At 35.7% G+C, this 18,901-nt stretch overlaps 1 protein-coding gene across 8 annotated transcripts in view; it reads left to right on the forward strand.

Annotated features, from left to right (window-relative positions):
• The window catches only part of blot (solute carrier family member bloated tubules), a 273,169-nt gene that overhangs the window by 179,486 nt on the left and 74,782 nt on the right, over positions 1 to 18,901 (forward strand). The gene's annotated exons all lie outside the window — the stretch shown is intronic.

An 18,901-nucleotide genomic window follows, 5' to 3' on the forward strand; every position in this document is an offset into this window, starting at 1 on the left:
TTCTACAGAATATAAGATCACCGTAGGTAATTTCTATGTAGTAGAAGACCACCACATGTGACTTCATAGAATGGAAGACCACCTCAGGAGACTTCTTTAGAATAAAAAAACAACCGAAGTTGATTTCTGTAGAATAAAATATCACCGAGGGTGACTTCTAAAGAATATAAGAACACCATAGGTGCCTTCTAAGGAATAGAAGACCACTACAGATGACTTCCATAGAATAGAAGACCTCTATAGAATAGAAGTCCACCGTATGTGACTTCTATACAATAAGAGGTCTTCTGTGGAACAGAAGACCATCGTAAGTGTCTTCTATAGAATAGAATATCTACAATAGAAGACCACCATAGGTGTCTTCTATGGAACAGAACACCATCGTAACTGTCTTCTATAAAATATCATCATATGTGTCTTATTTACAATAGAAGACCACCATAGGTGTCTTCTACAGAGCAGAAGAACACCGTGAGTGTCTTCTATGGAACAAAAGACCACCGCAGGTCTCTTACATAGAATAGAAGATCACCGTAGGTGTGCATAGAGGACCACGGTAGGTGTCTTATGTAGAATAGAATATCATCATATGTGTCTTCCTTACAGTAGAAGACAACGGTAGATATCTTCTACGGAACAGCAGACCATCATAAGTGTCTCCTCACAAATAGAATATCGTCGTAGGTGTCTTTTTACATCAAAAGACCACCATAGGTGTCTTCTATGGAACAGAAGACCATCGAAGATGTCTTCTATGGAACAGAAGACCACCATAGGTGTTTTCTATGGAACAGAAGACCACCGTAAGTGTATTCTGTGGAACAGAAGACCGCCGCAGGTGTCTTCTACGGAACAGAAGACCACCGTAGGTGTCTTCTATGGAAGGGAAGATCGCCGTAGGTGTATTCTATGGAAGAGAAGATCGCCGTATGTATCTTCTATGGGAGAGAAGATCGCCGTAGGTGTCTTGTGTGGAATAGGATATCATCATATATGTCTTCTTTACAATAGAACCCCACCATAGGTGTCTTCTTTGGAACAGAAGACCTCCGTTAGTGTCTTCTATGGAAGGGAAGAACGCCGCAGGTGTCTTCTATGGAAGAGTAGATCGCCGTATGTGTCTTCTATGGGAGAGAAGATCGCCGTAGGTGTCTTGTATGGAATAGGATATCATCATATGTGTCTTCTTTACAATAGAAGACCACCATAGTTTTCTTCTTTGGAACAGAAGACCACCGTTCGTGTCTTCTTTGGAACAGAAGACCACCGTTAGTGTCTTCTATGGAACAGAAGACCACCGTTAGTGTCTTCTATATAACAGAAGACCACCGTAGGTGTCTTCTATGGAACAGAAGACCACAGTCGGTGTCTTCTATAGAATAGAGGACCTCCATAGGTGTCTTCTTTGATACAGAAGACCACCCAATGTGTTTTCTACGGAACAGTAGACCATCGTAGGTGTCTTCTATGGAACAGAAGACCACCGTAGGTGTCTTCTATGGAACAGAAGACCACCGTAGGTGTCTTCTATGGAACAGAAGACCACAGTAGGTGTCTTCTATGGAACAGAAGATCACCGTAGGTGTTTTCTATAGAATAGAAGATCAATGTAGGTGTCTTCTATAGAATATAGGACCCCCATAGGTGTCTTCTTTGATACAGAAGACTACCGTAGGTGTCTTCTATAGAACAGTAGGCCACCGTAGGTGTCTTCTATGGAACTGAAGACAACCGTAGGTGTCTTCTATGGAACAGAAGACAACAGTAGGTGTCTTCTAAGGAACAGAAGACCACCGTAGGTGTCTTCTATGGAACAGAAGATCGCCACAGGTGCCTTCTATGGAACAGAAGACCACCGTAGGTGTCTTCTATGGAAGGGAAGATCGCCTTAGGTGTCGTCTATGGAAAGAAGATCGCCGTTGGTGTCCTCCATGGAGCAGAAGACCACCATAATGTCTTCTATAGAACAATATGTGTCTTCTTTACTATAGAAGACCACCATATGTGTCTTCTATGGAACTAAGACCATCATAGATATCCTCTATGGAACAGAAGACCACAGTAGGTGTCTTCTATGAAACAGAAGACCACCGTAGGTGTCTTCTTTAGAACAAAAGACCACCGTAAGTATCTTCATTAGAACAGAAGACCACCGTAGGGGTCTTCTATAGAAGAGAAGATCGCTTAGGTGTCGTCTATGGAAAGAAGATCGCCGTTGGTGTCCTCCATGGAGCAGAAGACTACCATAATGCCTTCTATAGAACAATATGTGTCTTCTGTACTATAGAAGACCACCATATGTGTCTTCTATAGAACAGAAGACCATCGTAGATATCTTCTGTGGAACAGAAGACCACCGTAGGTGTCTTCTATGAAGCAGAAGACCACAGTAGGTGTCTTCTATGGAACAGAAGACCACCGTAGGTGTCTTTTTTAGAACAAAAGACCACCGTTGGTATCTTCTTTAGAACAGAAGACCATCGTAGGTGTCTTCTATGGAACTGAAGACCACCGTAGGTGTCTTCTATGGAACAGAAGACCATCGAAGATGTCTTCTATGGAACAGAAGACCATCGAAGATGTCTTCTATGGAACAGAAGACCACCGTAAGTGTATTCTGTGGAACAGAAGACCGTCTTAGGTGTCTTCTATGGAACAGAAGACAGTCGTAGGTGTCTTCTATGGAACAGAAGACCATCGAAGACGTCTTCTATGGAACAGAAGACCACCATAGGTGTCTTCTTTGTAACAGAAGACCTCCGTTAGTGTCTTCTTTGGAACAGAAGACCACCGTTAGTGTCTTCTTTGGAACAGAAGACCACCGTTAGTGTCTTCTATGCAACAGAAGACCACAGTAGGTGTCTTCTATGGAACAGAAGACCACAGTAGGTGTCTTTTATGGAACAGAAGACCACAGTAGGCGTCTTCTATAGAATTGAGGACCTCCATAGGTGTCTTCTTTGATACAGAAGACCACCCAAGGTGTTTTCTATGGAACATAAGAATATCGTAGGTGTCCTCTACGGAAGAGAAGACTGCCGTATGTGTCTTCTATGGAACAGAAGACCCCCGTAAATGTCTTCTAGGGAATAGAAGACCGCCACAGGTGCCTTCTATGGAACAGAAGCCACCGTAGGTGTCTTCTATGGAAGGAAAGATCGCCGTAGGTGTCGTCTATGGAAAGAAGATCGCCGTTGGTGTCCTCCATGGAGCAGAAAACCACCAAAATATCTTCTATAGAACAATATGTGTCTTCTTTACTATAGAAGACCACCATATGTGTTTTCTATGGAACAGAAGACCAGATATCTTCTAGATAGATATCTTCTATGGAACAGAAGACCACCGTAGGTGTCTTCTATGAAACAGAAGACCACTGTAGGCATCTTCTTTAGAACAGAAGACCATCGTAGGTGTCTTCTATGGAACAGAAGGCCACCGTAGGTGTCCTCAATGGAACTGAAGACCACAGTAGGTGTCTTCTATGGAACAGAAGATCACCGTAGGTGTTTTCTATAGCATAGAAGATCAATGTATCAATGTCTTCTTTGATACAGAAGACTACCGTAGGTGTCTTCTATGGAACAGAAGACCACCGTAGGTGTCTTCTATGGAACTGAAGACAACCGTAGGTGTCTTCTATGGAACTGAAGACAACCGTAGGTGTCTTCTATGGAACAGAAGACGACAGTAGGTGTCTTCTATGGAACAGAAGACCACCGTAGGTGTCTTTTTAGAACAAAAGACCACCGTTGGTATCTTCTTTAGAACAGAAGACCATCGTAGGGGTCTTCTATGGAACAGAAGACCATCATAGGAGTCTTCTATAGACCGAAGACCATCGTAGATGCCTTCAATGGAACAGAAGACCACCGTAGGTGTTTTCTACAGAATAGAAGAACACCAGTTGTTTTCTTAGAATAGAAGATCACAGAAGATGTCTTCTGTAGAATAGAAGGTTACCGTAGGAGTCTTCTATAGAATAGAAGATCTACGGTGTCTTCTATGGAATAGAATATCACCTTAGATGTCTTCTATGGGATAGAAGATCACCGCAGATGTCTTAAATAGAACAGAAGACCACCGAAGGTGTCATCTATGGAACAGGAGACCATCGTAAGTGTAAAACAGAAGATCACCTTATGTGACTTCTATAGAATATGAGATCACTGTAGATATTTGCTGTAGACTCGAACACAACCATATGTGTCTTCTATAGAATAGAAGACCCCCTTTTGGGCCGTGCTTAGATCACCGTATGTGGTTTATATAGAATATTATTCTACAGAAAGCCCCCTTTATGTGCTCTTATAGAAGACCTTTTATATAATTTTCTATTCAATTTTCTTCTATTCCTTGCAAGTACCCTTCTGTGGTCTGCTGTATAGTAGTGAAGCATATCAAGTATGTGTTTGATGTTGATATGTGTCTCCCACTGTGTATGCATACAATTTTTTTTTGCATTAAATACGATTTGGTCATTTGAAGCCCAGCGCTGAGTATTGAGTCAGATTTCCTTGCTGTAAATGTTTGTGCTGATGATATTACAAATCTCTTCTTTAATGAAATTGTACGCGCTTACAAATGGGGGATTTCTTGTGTATTACCTTCACGCCTATGTTCATCTGCTCATATAACATTAACAATACGGACATTTGAATATTGTGCGTGTGTGTGTGTGTAATGACAGTTTACATAAAGGGTTATTAGAATGGGATATCAAAAGTTATGATGTGCAATAAAGCATGGGTTTCGAAAGGTGGTAACTTGGGTTGCTAAAGAAGTTTTATCATTTGTTTCAGTTGTACATACCTCCGAGACATGGCCACCTTCACGGCTCCTTCCCTATATTTTGTTGAAAAATATTACTAATTCAATAACCCTTTCCCTTGGTATATATTTTGCATTTGAAGCAACTAGCATTGCATTTATGCGGTAGTAAATATTATTTTATTACAATACCCTCCCTCCCTACCAACAACCATGGTGGGACACGCATGACTACATTCATTGGCTTCTTCTAAGTATATTTTTTTTCGATGTCTTTAAATCAGAAAATCTTGAATGTATTGTCGTTGCAGTTAGTCACTACTTTTACACTTGGTATTACAAAACTTACTGAAAGTCATGCCAACGAAAGAAACTACTGCCGCCACCGCCGAAGGTAGTAGCAGTGAATGATGACTGTGGGCCAGTAGAAATGGAGCTAAAAATATAAATGGACATATCAGTCAATGGGTTTATTGTTCGATTTCATTTGGAATGTGTAGTTATACATACGTACGTACACATGTCTGTACATGTGGTACCACCACCACCCGGCACTTGAATACTTGCATACCATTACCACCATTCATTCAGTAGTCCATAATAATTATGCCCATAATGCAATGATATAGCCATCCATACCTTTAATGCGGCAATTTTTTGATTTGTTTGAGCCTCATGGGATTTGTTTTGTTTTTGTTGGGGCCGATCGTTAAGCCAGCCAATAATCATGTTAATGATGATGATTTTTTATTACATTTTATGAAAATAACTTATCGCCATCTACCCTATCGAAATCCATGAGTTAAAAAAGAAGCACTTTCTATTTCTTTTTTTGTTTGTTTTTATTTTTTTTTTCTTGTGAAAATGTTATTTTAATAAAAAGCCAAACACTTTCGATGTTAGCTTTGATTTGTTTATTGATGAATCAATCAGGTTGTGTATTATCTTTAAAGAAATTGGTAATTTCTTCTCTTCTCTTGAAATTCAATAGAATTTAGAAACTGGGCTATATTAACTCAGAACGCGTTTAAAATTGTAAATAGACACTAACTATACACAGCTATTTTTTATAATTCCAAAAATTGCTTTATATGCAGTAGAAAGTGTTATATTCTGGGTTCACATTTTATTATTAGCGTTGTCTGAAGCTGATTCGATCGGACCATGTGCTGTTATACAGGCTAATATGATATACAGTTAGTCAACTATATTATTGCAAACGATGCATTTTTAAAAATTTAGATGTTTAATTAGGAATTACTACACGAAATTCTTTCAATAATGTTGGGTTTTTTTGTAAATATCTGTTGATTTACCTGTTAATGACAACATCAAGCCAATAAATCCAGAAATAGGTTGGAAATAAGAAAAACAACGGGCAAAAAGGATAGGTACCTGGTTTTTGTGGTGTCAACTAAATAATTGCAAAATGAATTAATGTTCAATAAAATCGTGGGATTTCCCCTCGATTTTTTGCATTTAAGGGTTTTTAAGACTTTTATGATATGTGGACATGTAGATCCATAATTTTTGATCATAAATTAATTTTTTTGCGTGGAACATAGACGGTATATTCAGAAAAAGAGAAAGTCAGGTAAACGGTTTCGGAAAATATGGTACATTTGGTCTATTCCAATTATAATAATGGTAAATCCGAAAGAGAAATCCCTAAAACCATCTCTCGTAAGCTGAGAAGTGTATACAACATCATATACCGCACCGAGAAAGAAGACAGACTCAAACTGAGGGCGTTACATGGCAGGTCCAAAATAGTAACCTCACGAATTGACTGTAGAATGATTAAAGAAATTAACGAAATAGCCCAAAGAAGCACCAGAATATAGCTTTTTCTAATTAAAAATGATTTTGGAATAAGTGTGTCACATGGAAAGTCAGAAAAGTGCTACATAATAACAAGCACTCATCACGAGTGACTAGGTAAAAACCATTGCCCTCCCATCACAATATATAGATACTATTCCGACTTGTTATAGACAACTTTTCACGCCATCTTTAGTATCGGCATGTCGTTATATTTTCTGATGAAACTAAAATTATGTTGTACTATCACAATGGACCTCAAAAAGTATTGGTAAAACCCTTGAAAACCAAGGAAAACAAAAATTTAATACATACCGTAAAATTCGAAAAACTGTCACTGTCACCCATACCATAGGGTTGTATACCAAGCAGTGACGTTGGTAAAATCCTGATTTTGGAAGAAACAATGACATAGGATGTTTATTTAGATGTTTTAAGAAAAGATTTAACCAAAAGCGTCAAGAAATTTGGGCCTTTTGACCCTAAAAATTCAAACAAATTGCAATATAAGTACTACCAAGACAACGACCCTAAGTATAAGTCTAATTTATGTAAGACTTGGCTGCTATACAACTGTACCAAAGTCATTTACACCCCGTTCCAGTGTCTAGATTTAACCCCATCGAAAATTCATAGGTACTCCTGAAGTAAAAAGTCGGGAATAGGTCGCCCACTAACCTGGGGGACTAAATAAAATGCAATAAAGAAGAATGGCTAAAAAATACCATTGGAATATGACATTCCGAAACTTATTTATTAAATTCAGATACGTTTACAAGCTGTTTTTAATGCCAAATGTGGGCATACGAAATATTAGAACCAACTTTTCCAAAAATACCGTGAAAGACTGAAAAGTTGTGAATTTTGCAATTCTTTAGTTGGCAGTGCAAATAATGAGTTGTACTCATTTTTGTTAATTTTAATAAAATGTTTAGTGAAATTTAGCTACTTTTTATTTTATTATATTAATAAACATGTGTAAGAATTGCATTGTTAACAAAAATATTAATAATAATATTTATTTATACCAATAAAGTGATGTTTATTTAAAATTTTGTAATAATTTTGGTTTTGCAATAATTAAGTTGACTAACTGTACCTTTTAGCGCTATACTCGATGTTTGCTTATAAAAATTACATAAATGATTAAAAATAATAAGGCTGAGGGCATACACATGACATCATAAACATTCTTTCACGTTTACCCACGGAATTCTATGTGAGATTTGTTTTTATCACTTCCAACAATTACCATTCGAATTGTTTAATTAAATAAGTAAACGTTTAAAACATTATGCATAATTAATTAATTTATTATCTTCAACAATACTATTATCAATCATGTTTGGAGACCTGTTTTGGTGTAATACAGCTTACATAGAATGGCGGCTAAACAATAAAGAATAAACAGTGAAAACAAACAATTAGTGAAGGCGACAGTGGCAACGTCAAATCTATTGGATAATAAATATATTTCTTCTTTATTGGTGTTAATTTTTTGTGATCTCCATTATGATGAAAAATAAACAGCTATTGTCCCTAAATAACAGCTTCCAATCGGAGCGCACTAAGCCAAATATAGTTTTGAAATTAAATGTATGAACATTTTTCATTTCATGGGACCTAGGCCCGCTTGGGTCGGCCAAGCTGCCTGAACGGCCCGAACCTAGCCGAACTGAGAATTGATTTCCAAACGCACCGATCTTCTGTTTTACTTCTCCAATTTTGGGTGCCATGTTTTGTGATATTATCTTCAACTTGGTTTTTCCATCGGAGTTTGGCCACCGTCGAATGGCTCGTATTTGAATGGCTCACCTTTCCGGCGCACAGTGGGAAAAATGCAGATCTAGCGTGTATGTTATCCCTAATTATGATAAGAATATCATTATATTGACAATTTTATTTAATTTATTGATATATTTGGCCGATTTGTATTATTTATATATTTTTTATTTTTATTTTGTATTTTTAAAATTTCACCCACATCATCCAACCGAAATGGCTGAAATCTGATTTGAATATACATAATTTATGGTGGAGGTTGTAATAAGAGTTCTAAATAACCCCATTCTGCACTTTTGGGTAATAAAAACTTGTAATTAACAGTTTGCTTGGAGACGCATCACTGCACAGTGGTCCCACTTGTGTGGAAAGGAGTGCCAAAAATAGTTCTAATCGAGTTAACGCCTCGAAATTTTAAACATAGTTTTATAACGAGCCCAAAAGGGAGAAAAACAAATTTAATGGATGTAGGTCCACATTTGGATGTAGCCCCCATATAAAGGTACCCCCGATTTTTTATATTTTGACGATTTTAGCCAAGTTTTCCAGTCGATTTGGCTGTAATTTTGCATTTTGTGTTCTGAGGGAGCAACATACCACCTTGCAAGAAATATTCAATATAGGTCCACGTTTAGGTATAGCTCCTATATAAGCGTACCTCCCTATATTCGGTATTTTGACGATTTTAGCCAAATTTTCTAACCGAGTTGGCTATAATTTTGTATTTTGATTTCGGAGGGAAGATGATACGTCCGTGCAAAAAATGTTCAATATAGGTCCAAGTTTTGGTATAGCTCCCATATAAACGTACCTCCCGATATTCGGTATATTGACGATTTTAGCCAAATTTTCCAACCGATTTGGCTGTATTTTTGCATTTTAAGTTCTGAGTGAACACCATACCTCCTTGCAAAAAATGTCCAATATAGGTCCAGGTTTCGTTATAGCTCCCATATAAACGTACCTCCAGATTTTCGGAATTTTGGCGATTTTACGGGCGTGGTATAAGGGGAATAACTTACAGGGTGGCAGATGGTGGCAGCTGGATTTCTTTTTATCGTAAACTAGAGACTTTCCCCTGTATTCTACAAAAAATATGGACATGCCCTTCCGGGGCCAACATTAATAAAACGCAACATAAATTTATAGCAATGATATTAAAAATAGCACAAAAAGTTATTTAAAAAAATTTATTTTTAAGGAACTTAGAAACCGAATTTTGATTTTTTTCGTAAGAATATTGTCAATGCCATCAACTATAAGTTTCATTTTGGAAATTGTAAATTTACCTCCTAATTTTTTTATAATTTCACTCATAAGCAACGAATGCTTTGCGGATCTTTTTTTCGTTTTTAAGGTACCACATATTAATCTCAACTTTTTTGACTTAACTTGGCATATTACCGCTGTAAATTGGCAAAAATAATACTGGATAATAAAAAATGAATGTGTTTAGAGAATATTTATTTCAATCGCAATCTAATTTGTCGACATAAATTTTTCGATTTTTGTCCACGGGCGGAACCACAGTGCACTGCATTAATTTTCCTACTTCACCTACTTCCACCCGAATTGGCATATCTTCTAAAAACTGCTATAAAACCAAAAGTCGCAGGAAGTCGCAGGAAAAAATTTAAGACATTATTCTAGACAAGATACATAAAAAATAAAAAAAAAAAAATAATTAAAGCTAAACTCGACTAATTTCCATACTAAACCTCTATTTTAATTGAAGAATTTAGAAAAAATGGGCCTTACATATATTTACCCCGAAACATCTAAATTAAAATAACTTATGGGTTACAAAACTATTTAATTAATTAAATACCATAACGGTATATCAAAAATGCAAAAGATTCCGCAATAATATATTCAAAGAATTCTCACGTCTATCGCAATTTTACAGTTAAAGAGGTCATCGTTAACATTGTAAAAATTTCAATTTTAAATGTACCGTTATTCCGTTCTGACTAACTATTTCTAATTATTACATATGCCATTGAGTACAGTCAACACTGTAGTTCAATACTGTACTAGCGTTTCATAGTTTCCTTCAAGTCCATTTTTTTGTTTTCTGCACGCTAGATCGTTATTTTTTCCTACTGTGCGTCGGGGGCATTTTTATACCCTCAGCCTTTAGGCTAAGAAGGGCATATAAACTTTGATACGACCAAAAATGTGCCTCATCGAAATAACAGTTTTACAGCGTGTTTTTGTAAAAAGTTTTTGCCCATTCGTTCGTCGATTTCATGAACGAAGGCACAATTTGGTTTTCATAGCGGTTGACGTTTGTATTCGTGTGACAAACAAATGAAAGATTTTTATTTTCGTAATTTTTTTGGTTTTCGTAACAAAATCAAACGAACGAATACGTCAAAAATAAACGAATGGAAAAGACCCATCGTTTTGAATGAAAATTAAATAATTTGAGTAATAAATGGCACAAAACACACGAAAACTGGAAGGGAATGCAATTTTATTTATTTCCATAGAAGCACACGCGTATATGTACATTCGTTTCTTCATATTATCACAATAATTTTTGGACAATTTGATTAAATTTTTTTCTTATTTTTTGTTTTTCATCTGTTTATCGGGGTTGCCATCAAGTAACACATTTTACGTGCAGATGCCTATGCAAAATCCACAAAATAAGTATCATGGAAACCCTGAAATATAAAAGCTTTTATGAAATAGACGAAAGCTTTCAGATAAAAACGAATGGTTCGTAAAATTTTACAAGAACCAAATTTTGAGCGTATACGTTTTAGTACGAACGGTTCATGTGACAGACAATCATTTTTACAAAAACACCCTGTTATACCCCAAGTATGTTTGGACGAAATTTCTTTTCAGTCAATTTGAAGTCGATTTAGCCATGTGCGTCCGTCTGTTTGTCTGGCTGGCTGGTGCGCACGATAACTCTCGAGCGGATAAACCGATTCAAACCACTCCTTCGGGTACCTCCCACACAAAATTCTGGTAAAGTGAAGTTTAAGAGCTCCTCGCGGATCCTGTTGAAATTTTTTCAGCAGATTGTCCTTGCTACTCCCTTTACGACGGTACAATTTCTTTTGGGCGCAAGTCCATATTTCCTGAGATAATGGTCTCCAGCACCAACTAAAATGGGAAATCCGCAAGATTACTCTCGCAGGGAGATTCTGATTGGTCCAAACTTTTCACATCGTATTATTTCATCTAGTCACGTAACAGGTTGGAATATGGACTATATTGGTCCCGTCCTTCGGGTACCTCCCACAAAAATTTGGGAAAAGTGCAATGTAATAGCTCGTCTCTGATCGTTTTGAATTTTTTGCAAAACGTTTGAGTAGTACTTATGATAACCCTCGAAGGGAGTATTCGATATTGTCCAAACATTGAACATCGTATTATTTCCTACAGCCTCGAATTATGTCCGACTATTGACTACATAGGACCACTCTTTCGGGTTCGTCCAACATAAAGTTTCTTTGAGCTACCGACACAAATCGTTAACATTAAAACGCAAAATTATGAATGAAAAGTTCATAATTTTTCGACTACTTTTTATTGGTCGCTAACTTACCGAATAATATCGTTAATTACCGAAATTATAAGCATTTTAGCTTTACCGATTTTTGTCGGTAACTCAAAGAATGAGTTAGAGAATCGCACTACTGGTCGTTTTTAAATTTATGGTAACATGTTTTGTATGCTATTGATTCCTTTCTTTAGGTCCGAGGCTGGGGGTATATCTCACTCGGCATTGCTGACTAATACTTTCTTACTTGTTATCCATCCTATATCGATGTCGTTCGGTTAGTACAGCTCGTCGTTCATACGACGTCGGTATTTGCCGTCAACGCATATTGTTTCATAAATATTTCGAAGAATTTTCCTCTTAAACACAATAAGTTCTGCCTGCTTTCGCAAGTACACATGCTTCAGATCTATATAGAGTGTAAGTTTGGGTTGACGAAAGGTGGTTTTGTTTATATACTTGTAGACCAATGTAGCATCTGTTAAACAACAACAAAATCAAAGGGATTTATTTATTTATTTTATTTAAATAAAAATAAATAAATAAACGAATAAATAAATAAACGAACAAATGAATAAATAAATAAATAAATAAATAAATAAATAAATAAATAAATAAATAAATAAATAAATAAATAAATAAATAAATAAATAAATAAATAAATAAATAAATAAATAAATAAATAAATAAATAAATAAATAAATAAATAAATAAATAAATAAATAAATAAATAAATAAATAAATAAATAAATAAATAAATAAATAAATAAATAAATAAATAAATAAATAAATAAATAAATAAATAAATAAATAAATAAATAAATAAATAAATAAATAAATAAATAAATAAATAAATAAATAAATAAATAAATAAATAAATAAATAAATAAATAAATAAATAAATAAATAAATAAATAAATAAATAAATAAATAAATAAATAAATAAATAAATAAATAAATAAATAAATAAATAAATAAATAAATTTTATTTTATTTATTTATTTGTTTATTTGAAGTTTGGACAAAATAATACCAATTTCAAATGTTGGTTGGAAACAGTTGATCCCCCTGTGCCCTGCGTACGTCCCTGTTCATTCCATCCACGATTCTATTTTGAAAAGGTGGATATGAGCTTATGTGAACACTGTTCATAACAATGATTACGATGATTAGAACTTATCCACCACAAGTTTACGTGGTCAATCAACATGCATATACATATACATTAGGGGGCCACAATACGACAATTTTTTTTGGAAAGGACACAGATTAACGTTAACCTATCATATATAAGATGTTGGATCAAATGGAAAAAATGTAGGGCAACTCAAAAAAATTTATGTCGTTTTTTGGGCCGCCCTAATATACATTGAATGTATATTAATATATTACATTCCCCTTCATTCTTATTTTCTTACAATTGGCAAACAAAATTTTGTCAAATTTGTCAACAAATACCTGGAAAAGGCAGTCGACATTACATCATGTATTTTTAGGTTCAAACCCAAAATATTTTGATTTAGTCTTCGTGTTTTTTATTAACATTTTTTTGCATACCATACATAAATATTCACGACTCTAGCCGCCTCGCTTTTGGTAGGGGTAGACAGACAGATATGACACTACACAAAAGTGAATGGAGACACCGGTATTTTCTTTCTTTCCTCACACACAACCAAAACAAATTCAAATTAATTTCCGTTTTAATTCACAACAAGAAAAAAATTTACATGGGTGCAGAGTGGAAGAAATGTCTTCATTGCGAAAAAAAATATTACGCATATTTATCTGTATGATGATGATTTGATTTTAACCAAAGGCAATAGTGTTTAATAAGAATGCACAAATATATTATTTAACAAGTAAAAAATAAATTTAAAAATATTAAAATTTTTTCTCCTTTCTTTTTAGGTAATTAATTTAATGATGACAATAGAATTTAGACCCGGTTAATATCAATACATTCATTGTTAATATATTTAAAAATGTATTATTATACGAAAGGTGAGTTGAACTGCCCAAAAAACTACAAAAATGTTTTTTGCTATATTTTTTTCATTTAATGGCGATCTGTTAATGTTAACCCTTGCCAACTGAGCGATCTTTGTGTCCATAGTAATTTGCATGGGACCAAATTTTGATCATTCCGTTTGTAATTGAAATTGAGCTTAATGATTTGGTACATAAGTTTCTATTGCTCCTAAGATGTTTGTGAAAATGGGGTTTCATATAGTCCCCATAAAGCGGTAACTCCTGAGTTTGGGAGTTTTGAAGTATTTAGCCATTTTATTGAACCGAAATGGCTAAAATTTGGTATTTCATCTCTGTTGGAGGTACAAAGCATTCCTGCAGAGAATTGTCGGTTAGATGGAAGTTTTTATATAGCTCCCATAAAACAGTACATTTTAAAGATTTTAGCCTTTTTATCCTATTGAAATGACTGGAATTTGGTATTTAGTCTTTGCTGGGGGCTACAAAACTTTTATCCAAAAATTTGTCGGTGCAGGTCGACGTTTTGAGCGGTGCCCCCGATTTTCGGAATTTTCACGGATTTAATAATATATAATAATTGTTCCACAAACATCTCATAAGGGACAATGGAGACTTCTCTTATATCAATGAGTGCACCCCGATTCATATTAGCTTAATGATATGGGACCTGCAGTTTACCGCCGAGTCCGAACGGCGTGTCTAAGACACCACTTTTGTAGAGAAGTTTTGCATGGCTGAAATACTCAGGAAATGTCGCCAACATTAATGAGGGGTATTTTGCCATCGTTGAAAAGTGTTTTGATGTTCGTTGGCCGGGGAATCAAACCCACGGCCTTATGCGTGCAAGGCTGGTGTGCATACCATTGCACAACGGTGGCACCCAAAGGATTTAATATTTAGTCAACATGTTATATTTAGTCTTCGCTGTCCGCCTGTGCACGTATTTTCTTATCAAAGTATAGGTCGCATTTTTAGATTTAGGTATATCTGCCACACATATTCGCCCGATTTGAGGTATTTGTTGCACCAAACACGCTAGATCTCTCTAATTTTTTATGAAATTCGAAATGTGGGACACAATTCGGTCTAGAACTAAGTTGGCCATTAGACCAACACACAGTGGTGCCGCTTCCTTGTTAACGTGGACAAAAATAGAGGGACCTAGGATGTTGAATTTTTGTACAAGTACTTATAGGGCACATGAATAAAAATTCCAATTTTGGTCCATACCAAAATACTCAAAATCGGCCTATCGGAACTATATCAAAATCCGATCCGATTTTCACACTTTTTTGTAAGATTCGTTTTTAGCCACAGCAATGAACTGGTAAAAAATTTCATCGTTTTGACCATAAATTTGGTTATATGAAGACGTGGGCCTATGCCGACAAATTTCAGGTCAAAAGTTGTATGCCCTCAATGTAGACTAAATATCAAATTTCAGCCATTTCGGTGGGATATTGAGGCCACAACCTTCAAAATACTGAAAATCCGGAGGTACCGTTCTATGGAGGGCTATATGAAGGCGTGGACCTATACTGCCAAATTTTAGGTGTAAAGTTGAATACCGCCAACGAAGACGAAATACCAAATTTCAACCATTTCGGGGGGATATTGATGCCACAATCTTCAAAATACCGAAAATCGGTAGGTACCACTCCATGGGGTCTATATGAAATCATGGGCCTATAACGACAAATTTCAGGTTGACAGTTTTATACCCTGAATATAGACTGAATACAAATTTAATTTAAATTTTATTGAGACCACAACCTTCAAAATACCGAAAATTGGGAGGTACCGCTCGCTCTATGGGGGCTATATGCAGGCATGGACATATACCGACAAATTTCAAGAGGAAAGTTTTAAACTTCCAACGTAAACTAATATCAAATTTCAGCCATTTCGGTGTGGTAATGAGGCTGAAACCTTCAAAATACTGGGGACTATATGAAGACGTGGACTTATGCCGACAAATTTCATAATGCACGTTTTATACTCCCAATGAAGGCTAAATACCAAATTTCAGTAATTTCGGAGGAATATTGAGGCCTTTCAAAATACCGGAAATAGAGAGGTACCGCTCTATGGGAAAAGTTGTATACCCGCAACGAACAGTAAATACCAAATTTCAGCCATTTCGGTGGGATATTGAGGTACCCTTCTATGGGGGCTATATGAAAGCGTGGACCTATACAATTGCCGCAAGGAAAATTGCCTAATGTAAATATGGACATTCTAGTAGTAATAGAAACTTTTATGCTAAATTATAAGACTCTATCTTTAAAATTGCGAGCTGTATCTTGATTTTAACAGACAGACGGACGGATAGACAGATATGGCTATTACGACTAGAATTTTATGCAGATCAGGAATATATACTTTATAGGGTCTTCGAGGAATATTTCGATGTGTTACAAACGGAATGACAAATTTAATTATATCCTCCAATATTGTTTATGGTAGAGGGTATAAAAATCATTTCACAGTGGTTTCGGAAGTTTTTTTTTATCGAATCACCTTATCTTGAAGATTTCTTAAATAAAAACTAGTAAAAAAAGTGTCAGTCGGCTTTGCCGACAGATATATACCCTCAGCCAATGTGAAGTGAAACTTTCACCTACGGACAGATCGAATGTATTTAAGGTCTCTTCAGAATTTTGTGGCCCTTTTTGGACATTTGAACTTGCCGATAAAAATGTGGATTAGGAATTAACTGCACTAAGACATAAATGTTGAATTTTTGTGGGGGAGGTACCCTTAGGGAGGAGCGATATGGGCTATTTAGTTAAACTAAATTTTGACAAAATATTAGGAGATCCAAAGTTTGGACCAAATTGGTTGCCCCATTCAAGTGATATCGTCCTAGCATTTTAGTGACAATTTTTTAAATATTGGGGAGAAGTACCGGAAGTTGTGGACCGGTATTGCCCCATGAAACTAAGTATAGATATAATATAATGAAGACCAAATGTTGGACCAAATCGGTTGAACAGTTCGAGAGTTATCGTAATGCAAATTGCTTTAACAAAAATCAAAGTGATTCGAGAGCAGGTCATGGATTACATCGGTCACTCCCTTCAAGATTTATCGTGCGCACAATGTTTCCGAACATTTTTGAAGTTTTGTGGGGGAGGTACCTGAAGGAGTGGACCGATATGGCTTATCTTCGAATTTAAACTATGTTTATACAAAATATTACGAAGGCCAAATTTTGGACCGAATCGGCAGATCCGTTCGAGAGTTATCTTGCCACTACCCACGGTGTTATAGGGGCTTTTTGCATCTTTCAGGCTATTTTCACAGGAAGTATGAACTTGCCGCCGATGAAACTTGTACCGTCGTATGGGGAGCAATGAATACAAGTTGTTGCAACAAAAACCAAAGAGATTCGAGAGCAGGTCCTAATCTGAACTTATCCGAAATTTTGTGTGGGAGGTACTCGAAGGAGGGGACCGATTGAGTCTACTTTGGATCCTCATCTAAGTTTAGTAGAAATTTCACGATGTGCAAAGTATGGATCAAATCGGTTACTTCCTTCAAGAGTTATCGTGCGCACAAATTTTCCGAACAATTTCGAACTTTTGTGGGGGAGCTACCGAAAGGTGTGGACCGATATAGCCTATCTTCGAACTTAAACTATGTTTGGACAAAATATTACGAACGCCAAAGTTTGGATCGAATCGGTTGGCCCGTTCGAGAGTTATCGTGCGCTCCAGCCAGCCAGTCAGACAGACGGACAGACATTGCTCAATCGACCCCAAATTGTCTGAAACATATTTCGTCCAAACATGCTTGGGGTCTAAAACCATTATTTCGATGAGGCACATTTTGCCCGTATGAAAGTGTATATACCCTCGTTAGCATAAATGCTGAGGGTATAATTATATCCTCCATATTATGGTGGAGGGTGTAAAAATCATTTCACAGTGGATTCGGAAGTTTTTTTTATCGAATCACCTTTTTTTGAAGATTTTATCTAATCTTAAATAAAAATTATTCGTTATAGAGATGTTCGTTATTGACAAGTTCGACTGTATATAGCTAATGTTAGACAAATTTTCAAATAAATACAACTTACCAGGTAAATCTTCATCATTACAGTAAATAGAATTGTGTTTAGTCATGCTGTCTAAGAAAACAGGGAGACTTAAAGAGGAAATGTTATTGCTGGTCATTGGGTTAAAATTTTGTCGTTCATTAAAGTGCGGAAATTAGTAATGCTGAAATTCGCTAAAACTTTAATCATCATAAAGGTCTAAAATACATTAGACAATAGGATGCGTACATGAAATAGCGAACAATTACAATGAAACTGACATAATTGGATGAATGATGTAAAATTACCGATGAATTGACTGAATAAATTTTATTAAAACTAATAATGGAGTTATAAAGCAATTTGCTGTTGCATTTCTATTCCGATTAAAGATTCGGAACTGTTTATTTTATTCAATAACTTGTGAGCAAGCTACATATAAATAATTTGTTTTTCAAACACTCATCCTCATCAGTTCCTTTATTAATGCTTATTATTAAAAAAATAATAACACTGTGCAACACGAAAATTATTAACCATATTCTGACACCACAGTGTGATAGAACACCAAAAATGAGAAGACACGTGTCTCGCCGTTTTTCCCTATCTCATCAATTTTCGCGGTTATAGGCCTCCAAAGGTTTGAGGCTTTGATGTAAAAAGGGTCATTTAGTCAGGACTATATCTTCCAAACCGTTAGGAAATTTGAATTTATCTCAGAGGCAAAGTTGTAGCTCTTGTCTTAAGGAACAAAAATTGTGAACACATATAACCCATCAAACTTCATCTGCAAGGACAAAATCGCCATGGTCAAATTTCTTTTAAAAATTTTCTCAAGTTTTGTTATACAGCTTTCAAACCGATCAAATTTGAAGCAAGCAACCAACTAAAAAAATGTACCTTAGATCACAATAAACATCTTTCTAGAATATACGAACTCTGTAGAAACGGATCTTAATGGTCAAAATAGCAAAACA

Source organism: Musca autumnalis, unplaced genomic scaffold, assembly GCF_047663935.1.
Source record: "Musca autumnalis isolate F117 unplaced genomic scaffold, ASM4766393v1 scaffold_4, whole genome shotgun sequence".
NCBI lineage: Eukaryota > Metazoa > Arthropoda > Insecta > Diptera > Muscidae > Musca > Musca autumnalis.